A 9,816-nucleotide genomic window follows, 5' to 3' on the forward strand; every position below is an offset into this window, starting at 1 on the left:
CACACACACACACACACACACACACACACACACACACACACACACACACACACACACACACAAAAGGAAATACGAAGGCAGAATCTTATATAAATGGTAATATTTTAACGTCGCTGTGTCTCGTTTACACATCAGTCAGTCATTGTTGAATAGACGTATGAAAGACTTTCCAGCCACGACTATCTCATTTTTTTTATTACGACAGTGGTTGTATGAATATATACTATCCAGTGTGTCATTATAGTGTGGTATAAGGCTAGTTTCGTCGTTAATTTAACACTCCGTTCAGTTGCGGAATGTATATGCGCCAAAGGAACGTATGGTTAGGGCAGGAATCTTCATGTATATTTACTTTCATGGTTGTCCACACACAGACACGCAGACACTCCGCCGTGTCACTCCGTCGGTTACGACGACGAGGGTTCCAGTTGATCCGATCAACGGAACAGCTTGCTGGTGAAATTAACGTGCAAGTGGTTGAGCACTCCACAGACACGTGTACCCTTAACGTAGTTTTCGAGGAGATTCAACGTGACACAGCGTGTGACAAGGCTGGCCCTTTGAAATACAGATACAACAGAAACAGGAAGAAAGAGTGAGAGAAAGTTGTGGTGAAAGAGTAGAGCAAGGTTCTCCATCACCATCTCGCGACATACTGGAGATGATTTGAGATATACGATGGTTATATATTTAATCTCAGACCGAATTATATGGCACTTAACCGCTTTAACTGCCATGTAGTTTTGTTTTCTTAATCCGTCAATTGATTAATCATGCTATTTAAGAACAAGAAATGTCCTGCCTGCGATTTACAAATGTTTTCCCAGTCTACAAATTTTATTTAATCTCATTAGTTCAGGTGTCCTGAGTACATGTTAGAACAATCTTAGTTGTTGTGTAGTGAGATTGAACACGAAGCCACGTAGTTCTGAAGCCGACTTCATCACACCGTAGTCATAAAAGTCATCTATTTCCTTTATTCTAGTGTTCTATTGTTTGTACAATTCGGTCCACTTGATGTTTCAATGATTAAAAGAAAGATATGAAACAGCGAGTAAAATATTTGTTGGATACAAAGTTGAGCAGAGAAAATGTATGGAATCTAATTCCCTCTGAGTGATAATGTTTATTTGATGTTCTTTATAAATCGGCATTAAGAAAAGATTAAACAGAGGAAAAATCTGTATATAGAAACATAAAGCTCGTTCAAAATCCATAATCTGTAACATCCAAGGACCAACGTTTGTAGGTATTTACCTACCCAAAGATAATTCGAAGAGTTGATTTAATAATCCTGCGTGTAAAGTCAAAATTGATTCTACCTCAAAGGGGATTTATGGATTGTTGATAATCATCCTGAAAGAAAAGAAGAGATCAAATAATCTGAAATATGCGAAGGAGGAAACCGTAATGGCTTTAAAATCAAACGACAATATATTTAAAGATTATAAAATGATTCAGCAAGGAAACAGACATTGTTTCACTTTGGTAGCAAATCAGATCATAATGTCGAAAACGGTTGAATAATTATATAACAACGTAAGAGTAAGGTGATCAGAGAAAACATATTGAAAGCGATAAATACGGGATGCGGAAAATAAAATACCCGTATGTGTGTAGGCTAAAGAGAGATAAACCATTTTGTTCATAAATATCGTCAGGTAGTTTTTAAATAGATTAGATATTATGTGTGCATATGAATTTTATCATTGGTCGGGTGGCGTATTAAGTTGTGCGAAATACATGAAAGTTATGATAATTTCTTAAGTAATATATATATGTGTGTGTCTGTGTGTGCGTATGTCTGTATGTAAGTATGTATGTATGCATGTATGTATATGAAACCATGATGCACATGGTTCCGAATTCAAGTCCCACTCCGTGGAATTTTGGGCAAGTGTCTTCTGTTATAGATGTGGGCCGTCTAAAGCCTTGTGAGTGGATTTAGCTTCTGTACGTGCTTTGTACTAATGTGATTCTACAAAAGTGAACGATAAAATAAGTACTACTCTCAAAGAACCGAAGGGAGTCCATTTGTCCGACTAAAACCCATTAAGCCGATGCTCCAGAATGGCTGAAATACAACGAAGAAAAGAGCTAAAAGACAAAAGGTAGAATCCACTAAAATATTGTGTGACCCTATCAGATATGATTGCTATGTGTTAACCAAAGCCAACCGGAATCAGAAATAAACATTAGAATATCTTCAAGATGAAACTTTCTTCCAAAGGAAAACAGAGTAATAAGTAGAATTGTGTGACTGCGATCAAAGTGAAGACAACGAGCAAATACGTCTTCAAAAAGAGAGGTAAGAAAATAAATTCAAGTAATAAAACGTATATATACTAAAAGCAAAATATTTGTGACAATAATATGGATTTGTTTTATGAAATCTTGTGTGCAAAAAAATCGATTGCAATAGTGCTTCAAAAAAAAGTATACCATTATCTGATATAATTACTGGGAGAATATATCGTGTGGTTGTATTATATATATTTATATATATATATATATATATATATATATATATATATATATATATGTATAGGGAGAATTCACAAAAAAGTAAAAGACGAAGACGGGTGGTGTAGAAAACAAACAGATGTATTAATATAACGCTCGGGAAGTGAAAAAGTCTTTAACGATTCGAGCCTACACTCTTTCACAGATATATATATATATATATATATATATATACGAACGCTGGCGAGTTTAGATGAACACAGGTCAAAAAAAGAAAATATTGATCCGTAACGTGCAGCATTTCAGGTTTCCTGTCAAGATTCCATACACGTTGTAGAATTTACAGATTTCGGACACACACAGACACACACGTGTGCGTGTGTATGCGTGTGTATATGTTTCTGTTTATGGATGATCAATAAAACGAAATAAGAATATATTCTCTGACATAATGCACGTAATACAGAAGGTGCCAAATATGTTTGCAGCAAGGTGTGATTTTTGATATAGCTGATATCGACAGGTTGGTCAAGTTATAGGCATCTTGCACTCTACAACTCAGCTAAAACACCTGTGTCCGGAATATTTATGCTTAGCTCTGACTTTAATGATAGTCAATGACACCTACTCACCTTTGATTTTATTAGTATTGTTGTAAATGGACGTCTTATTCAGTTTCCTCTACATCATTGTTTCCGAAACTGTTTCATCCAACCCAGGCCTCACTATAACTCTCCATAAAAATGTATCACATTTTGGTGGTTGGAAAAAATTCAAATTTATTAAAAGTTTTTTTTATCGCAAAAAATTAATACAAAAGAATCTAAAGGTAACTCGTTTATTAAGTACTGCGTACAAAAATTATTGCATTATATAAAGAAGCATTGGTTATAGAACAAACATTAAATTTGGGTCAACGCCTTTATATATAAAGTCATACTAGCTACGGTGGTACATATTCTAAAATCGGAAAGATACAGAGAAGATCAGCATGGCCCCTGCGCAGGGATGACTCGTAAATTTGTGAAGCGTTCCTTATTTTTCAAATAGGTGGAGGAGTGGCTGTGCGGTAAGTAGCATGCTTACCAACCACATGGTTCCGGGTTCAGTCCCACTGCGTGGCACCTTGGGTAAGTGTCTTCTACTACAGCCTCAGGCCGACCAAAGACTTGTGAGTGGATTTGGTATACGGAAACTTAAAGAAGCCCATCGTATATATGTATATACGTGTATGTGTATGCGTGTGTATGTGTTTGTGTGTCTGTATTTGTCCCCCCAACATCGCTTGACAACCGATGCTGGTGTGTTTACGTCCCCATATCCTAGCGGTTTGGCAAAAGATCGACCGATAGAATACGTACTAAGCTTAGAATACGTACTAAGTTCTGGGGTCAATATGTTCGACTAAAAGCGGTGCTCCAGCATGGCCTCACTCAAATGACTGAAACCAGTCAAAGAGTAAAAGAGTAAAGACCCAAATTTAATGTTTGTTCTATAACCAATGCTTCTTTATCTTCGTCTCATTTATATTTGAGCACTTCTTTTGCAGTCCTATAAACCCTTAAAACACTTGACGCGTAATCACAGAGATGTGAGTTCGAGTCTCATGGCTGGCCAGTAGCGTATTTTTCTACAATGTATGGTTAATTTATCCTGATCATGCTATTTATAGCAACATCACGCGTTTGAGAAATAAATTTATTTCTGTATCTTACAATACATCTCAACGCTTCTAAAAACAAACTTTGTTTACTTTCATCGTAAAGTTGAATTTTTCTATAAAAAGAGACAAATGTTATTTTTTCTTGTTGTATATGTACATATATCTGTGTATGTGTGTGTGTATATGTATGTGTGTGTGTATATGTATGTGTGTGTGTGTGTGTTCTTTGTTCGAATTAAACCTTATACATTTTATAGAGTAAAACATAGCGTCTATGAACACCTAGATTCAGGCATCGAAGCTTTAGTACAATGTAAATATTGAATACTTATTCGTTTCTGCCAAAGCTGACACCGATAGTTTAATAAACCATCATCTTATTAAACATATAACTTTAGTCAAGTATTTAATGTAAAAATAGACTTATACTACAGCGTTAAACTAAAGGTATTGTGAAATATCACGTTAGATGTGTCTTTTGAATAAGACTCTCGAAGTTATTCGATTGCACTCAAGACACATCGGCAGATCAAAGTGTGAAATTTTAGGACGGAAGTTTGGAAGATGGTAGGAAATTTATTTGAAATAAAATACATGCGATTCTACATAAAGGTATATTTCATGTTAAAGTATTTTTTCATGTTAAACTAAGCAAAAATGTTCTAGATAAAGAAATTTATTCACTTTTCACACATACTGTTTACAAGAACGTTTAAAATGATTGGGAATAGACTTAAAGAGAAACACGAATTTAAAGGAAACAAAACAAAATAATTACAAACATTTGTAGTCTTTTAATACAAGTAGGTAATATGTTCTAGTGTCCCGTAAAATCAATTAAGCTGGGGAAAAGTCTAATGTCAACACAAATTGAATAGAGCTACATTGGAAAAAGAAAGAAAATTAAAAACACAACCCGAAGAGACAAAGCATTAACGACAAGCAACAGACAACTAATAAACAAACAGCAGACATAACTTATTGAAAACAGACAAGCGAGCTATCACCTGACCTAAGCAATAAAACTCACACAAACACACAAACACACAAACACACAAACACACAGACACACAAACACACAAACACACAAACACACAAACACACAAACACACAAACACACAGACACCCAAACACACAAACACACAAACACACAGACACACAAACACACAAACACACAGACACACAAACACACAAACACATGTGCACTTGGTGTGCGTGTGGAAGCATACGTACAAATATACACACGTGTACATATATATGTATACTCAGAAAACTACAGACTCAATATATGAGTGTGTGTGTGTGTATACACACACACACACATATATATACACACAAATACACATACGTACATATTTCTCTATTCTTTTTGTCACTTACTGGTTTCAGTCATTTGACTGCGGCCATGCGTGACCTTGGGAAAGTGGCTTTAACTCTGGTGTCGGACTGAACAAAGCCATGTAAGTGGATATCGTACATAGAAACTGTAAAAAAGCTGATGTGGGTATGTCTCCTACCAGCACTTAGCAGCCGGGGTTGTGCTTTTGTCCACGTTACCTAGAGGTTCGGTGAAAGCGATCGAAAGAATAAGTAACATGGTTAAAATATTACTTATTGTTGTCGATTCATTCTAGTAAAAACGCTTCAAGGTGATGACCCAGTATCACCGGAGACTAATAACTAAAAGAGGTAAATTTATGATACATGCAAGGCGCAGGTTCTTCTCAACCATATTTGCAATAGAATTATATATTCAACAAACACTGGAAAATGTGATGTTGCAGGTGTATATTAAAAGATTGGAGAACAGAGCGGAGTGAAAATAAAGTTCTGCTGGGTCGGATATTTCTCATAGTTCACGGACACCGAGTAGTATCCAAGGGATAGCAAAAGGAAACGTGAAAGGCTTCTACTAAGATGGGAGGAAGATTTAGTGTAACAAATTGTGTGAAGACGGAAAAAATGTCGCAATAAAGACAGAATTGGAAGCGCATTGAGGACATTGGTTAATAACAGTCTCTCATGGTCTGGTTCATATTGCGACACAAGTCATGAGCTACAGAGCAAAAATAAGGAAAATAAAGATCAACAGATGTTCCTATGCGCATTTCACTATTGTGGTGATTTGGAACACTGCGATGGAGATTTGAATTTGAATTTAGAGGCTCAACCACAAGCATCTGTATACACATGGATCTTCCATCGCAGGGTTCCAAACAGCAATAAAAGTGAAATAGAAGTTAAATGAAAATTTACAATACATAAGTGTAACCGTTAAACAATAACTTATTATAATTTAGCGAAAATTTTAGTATACAATTTATTCAATATTTTATCTGATTTAGCGTTCTTTGAGAAAGCGATCCATCATAATAATGAAGATTTAAATCTCAGTAGTTTGAAATATATTTATGGCATAAGCAACATTAATTGGGTCCCAAAATTAGGAAGAAAAGCATTTCGGTTTACTGCAGCGATTAAATTTTATGTGTTTACAGATATCGCTAAAATTAATTCATTAGATAAACTACACTTCGAAAAAAATTGAAAATATTTAATAGAAAAAAGTATTAAATTAACTTTCAGTTTCACATTGCAAAAATCGTTAAACTGCGAACTATGACCAATTCTTCATGTACATTAAACAATTTCTGTCTAAATCGATATTTCATTGCCTGAAAGTATTTATAACTAACTTTTCAGGTTCTATGTGTTATATTAGCTTGTCCAAAAATACATTTAAGTTAATATTTAATCAACATAAATCTATATTGAGAAATCCTGAATGATTACCTGACACAAATTTGTCGAAATACATCTGCAGTTTATAAATTATTATTAGGAACTATCAAATCATTTGAGTGTATTAGAATATGCCAAAACATATAGTAAAATTCGTAGTAGTTGTATTTCCCGAAAGATCAACAGTGTTATATAAGATTCCTATTTTAAACCGTCATTAGCATCTAATTTAGCTCTGTGGTAATAAATCAATGTTTTGAAATATGTGAAAATGTCTGCCGATTACATAATGGAGAACCTTTAATTTTATAGTTATTGTCTCTTTACGATATTGCTTTGTATTAGCGTTCATCTCGTTGAATCATTTCTGAATTTTGTATATAATTACATTACCTCATTGACTCGCAGACGGGAATTCTGAAATGAGGTTTCTTCAGATAAAACTTATACGTTTTTCTTCTTTTCTACAATCCTTCCTCAGTTATCTTCTATACAGGTCTTCTGATGAAGGAGTAACGTCCGAAAAGTGAAGTCTCTTTCTCTTCCTTTTTATGAATTCAACTAATACGATACTAGCTAAAATGAGTCCCTGCCAAGTTATGTCTGCATTTGTTCACTTGTTCATTGCCTTCACAATACATATATGTGTGTATGTGTGTGTGTGTGTGTGTGTGTGTGTGTGTGTGTATGTGTGCGTGTAAGTATATGAATATGAATGTATATATAAATATACACACTAAACACCCGCGCACATATACACAAGCACATACACACAAACAAACACACACGCACACACACGTATACACAACGGAGGCGGTCGGAAAGCCCCAATGGGAAAAGAATCTATGGTAACATGAAGTGAAATGTGTAGAAATCTCTTTAACGTAGATAAATACAAATTACAGAATTATATTCACCTGCTTATAATACATTTACATATATTTGTTTTACAATTACCTCAATGGCATTTATATATAGACAATTAAATTAGTCTGATAATTAGTATCGAAATGATATTCTAATAATGGGATTCCAGTAGTATAATAATGCTGTTCATATTCAATGCAGATATTTTAAAAATAGAATTGCACAAATAAATTAAACGCCACTTTATACAATCGGCATAAATAATGTTGTGGAAATTAAAATTTATTGGTGAAACTTAGTGGGAATTGATAATTTCATTTTGGTACAAATCAGTTTTGAAGTTACTTCAACAAACTTTCATATTAATTTAACTTTACCTTCGAATTGCGGAGGTATATTTGAATAGAAAGTTCTGTTCAAAGTTCTTTGTATGTTGTTGCAAAGAATAAAGTTGTGTAACCGAAAGCTGTATGAATTGTACAACTCAAATCTACAACTTTGAGTGTGTTTCAAGAACGTCTCGTGATAATAGCTTAAGCTCCGATGGCGCACAAAAGTGAATGCTGTACGCGTTCATATTTTTTCAGTTGGTTTAGCTTTTGGGAACTGTCTGACTAGAAATAAACATCTATATTGAAATACCGTGCTGTTGTGAATACTGTAGCTGCACAGTAGCTATGAGGTTTTGTCTGTATGTTTAGAAGACAGACAAAAGTAGGGGATACCAAATTGAGATGTTTGCTTTGCAACATTAGTTACAACAAAGCAACGAGCTGCCAGGAGCACGCCGGACAAAATTCTTGCCGGAATTTCAATCATCTTTACCATCTCAAGTTCGATTTGCACCGAGATCGAATTTCATTTTCATCCTTTCTGAAGTCGATAAAGTAAGTACCAGCCGAGCACTATATATATATATATAAACTCACATATGTATACATACACCCATACGCGCGCGCACAACCACCCATATATTAGCTTGCTCTCCTTAATTATACTATTTTTAAATACATATATACATTATATTTTTTCTTGATCTGTAATCCCATGATCTACACGCATTTACTTTCGCTCTTCGGATTTCGCGTAGTGTTTATTGTGTATGAGTTCCCTCATTGCCCCTAATTTTACTTGAATTATGCGACTGATTTCCATTCCAACGTTTACACTGAATTATTCGTAGCTACTTTGCAGAATATCCCTTAAAATATGCCAGTGCATTTCCAAGAAAGATCTCATACGTAGTCTCGCGTGCACCACCATTGTTCTCTTTGGAGTCTCGGTGCATTTCAGATCGTCCATCATCAAACAGTTTTACTGACTTAACCAGCTAGTGTTGATCAAGTCCCAGCTTTCAAACCAGCAGCAACAAACGGACACCCTGTCCTCATTTTATAAACCATTAAGCAGTTATATTTATATGTCGTTTCTTGGAATGCATGTTCTTCCCACAATTTTGTTGCATCAGGGATCAAACTACAAATCCTAGAATCCTATGCTGCTTTAGGCGTTCTTCCTTCCTTCCACCATCTATCCTAATACCAATCCATCCATGCACACATATAATCAGGCAGAAAGGTACGCATGCGCGCGTATATAAAGTTCTCTGCGCGTGTAGATAGTTTTAGATTAATTCAAGTGTCTACAATATTTAGCATACACTTTAAACGCGACCTAACACTTTTGATCTGAATGTGAAAATAATTTCTTGGAAAATGTATCGAATTAAAAAAATGAAATAGAAAGTGAATTTTTTTTTTTTTTGAAAACAGGAAAATTGTGAAATACATCATAGATGAAAAATGCAGAGTAAAGTGATAAAAAGTAGTTAAAGTCTTTGACAGATAGTAATTATACAGATTTGACCAGAAAAACTGTGGAAAGTAGAAAAAAGTCCAATAAAACCTATAATCATACAAAAAGAAAATACAAATTAAAATGGTGATACAGTAGAAGTGTCAGTGTAGAAGATATAGAAAACGTGATGGAGATGAAGGTAGCACATCACTACTAACCGTAGGAAAATTGATATAACAGCTTAAGACAACTAAATGTTTCCCACAGAGACAGACACTTCGATG

At 34.7% G+C, this 9,816-nt stretch overlaps 1 non-coding gene across 1 annotated transcript; it reads left to right on the forward strand.

Annotated features, from left to right (window-relative positions):
• Positions 1-3,399: 3,399 nt before the first annotated feature.
• On the forward strand, positions 3,400-3,506 carry LOC128250381 (U6 spliceosomal RNA). Its single transcript, XR_008266410.1, has one exon. It is a non-coding gene; the product is annotated as a U6 spliceosomal RNA (small nuclear RNA).
• The last annotated feature ends 6,310 nt before the right edge of the window (positions 3,507-9,816 follow it).

The sequence above is a fragment of the Octopus bimaculoides genome, chromosome 20 (genome assembly GCF_001194135.2).
Source record: "Octopus bimaculoides isolate UCB-OBI-ISO-001 chromosome 20, ASM119413v2, whole genome shotgun sequence".
NCBI classification, from domain to species: Eukaryota; Metazoa; Mollusca; class Cephalopoda; order Octopoda; family Octopodidae; genus Octopus; species Octopus bimaculoides.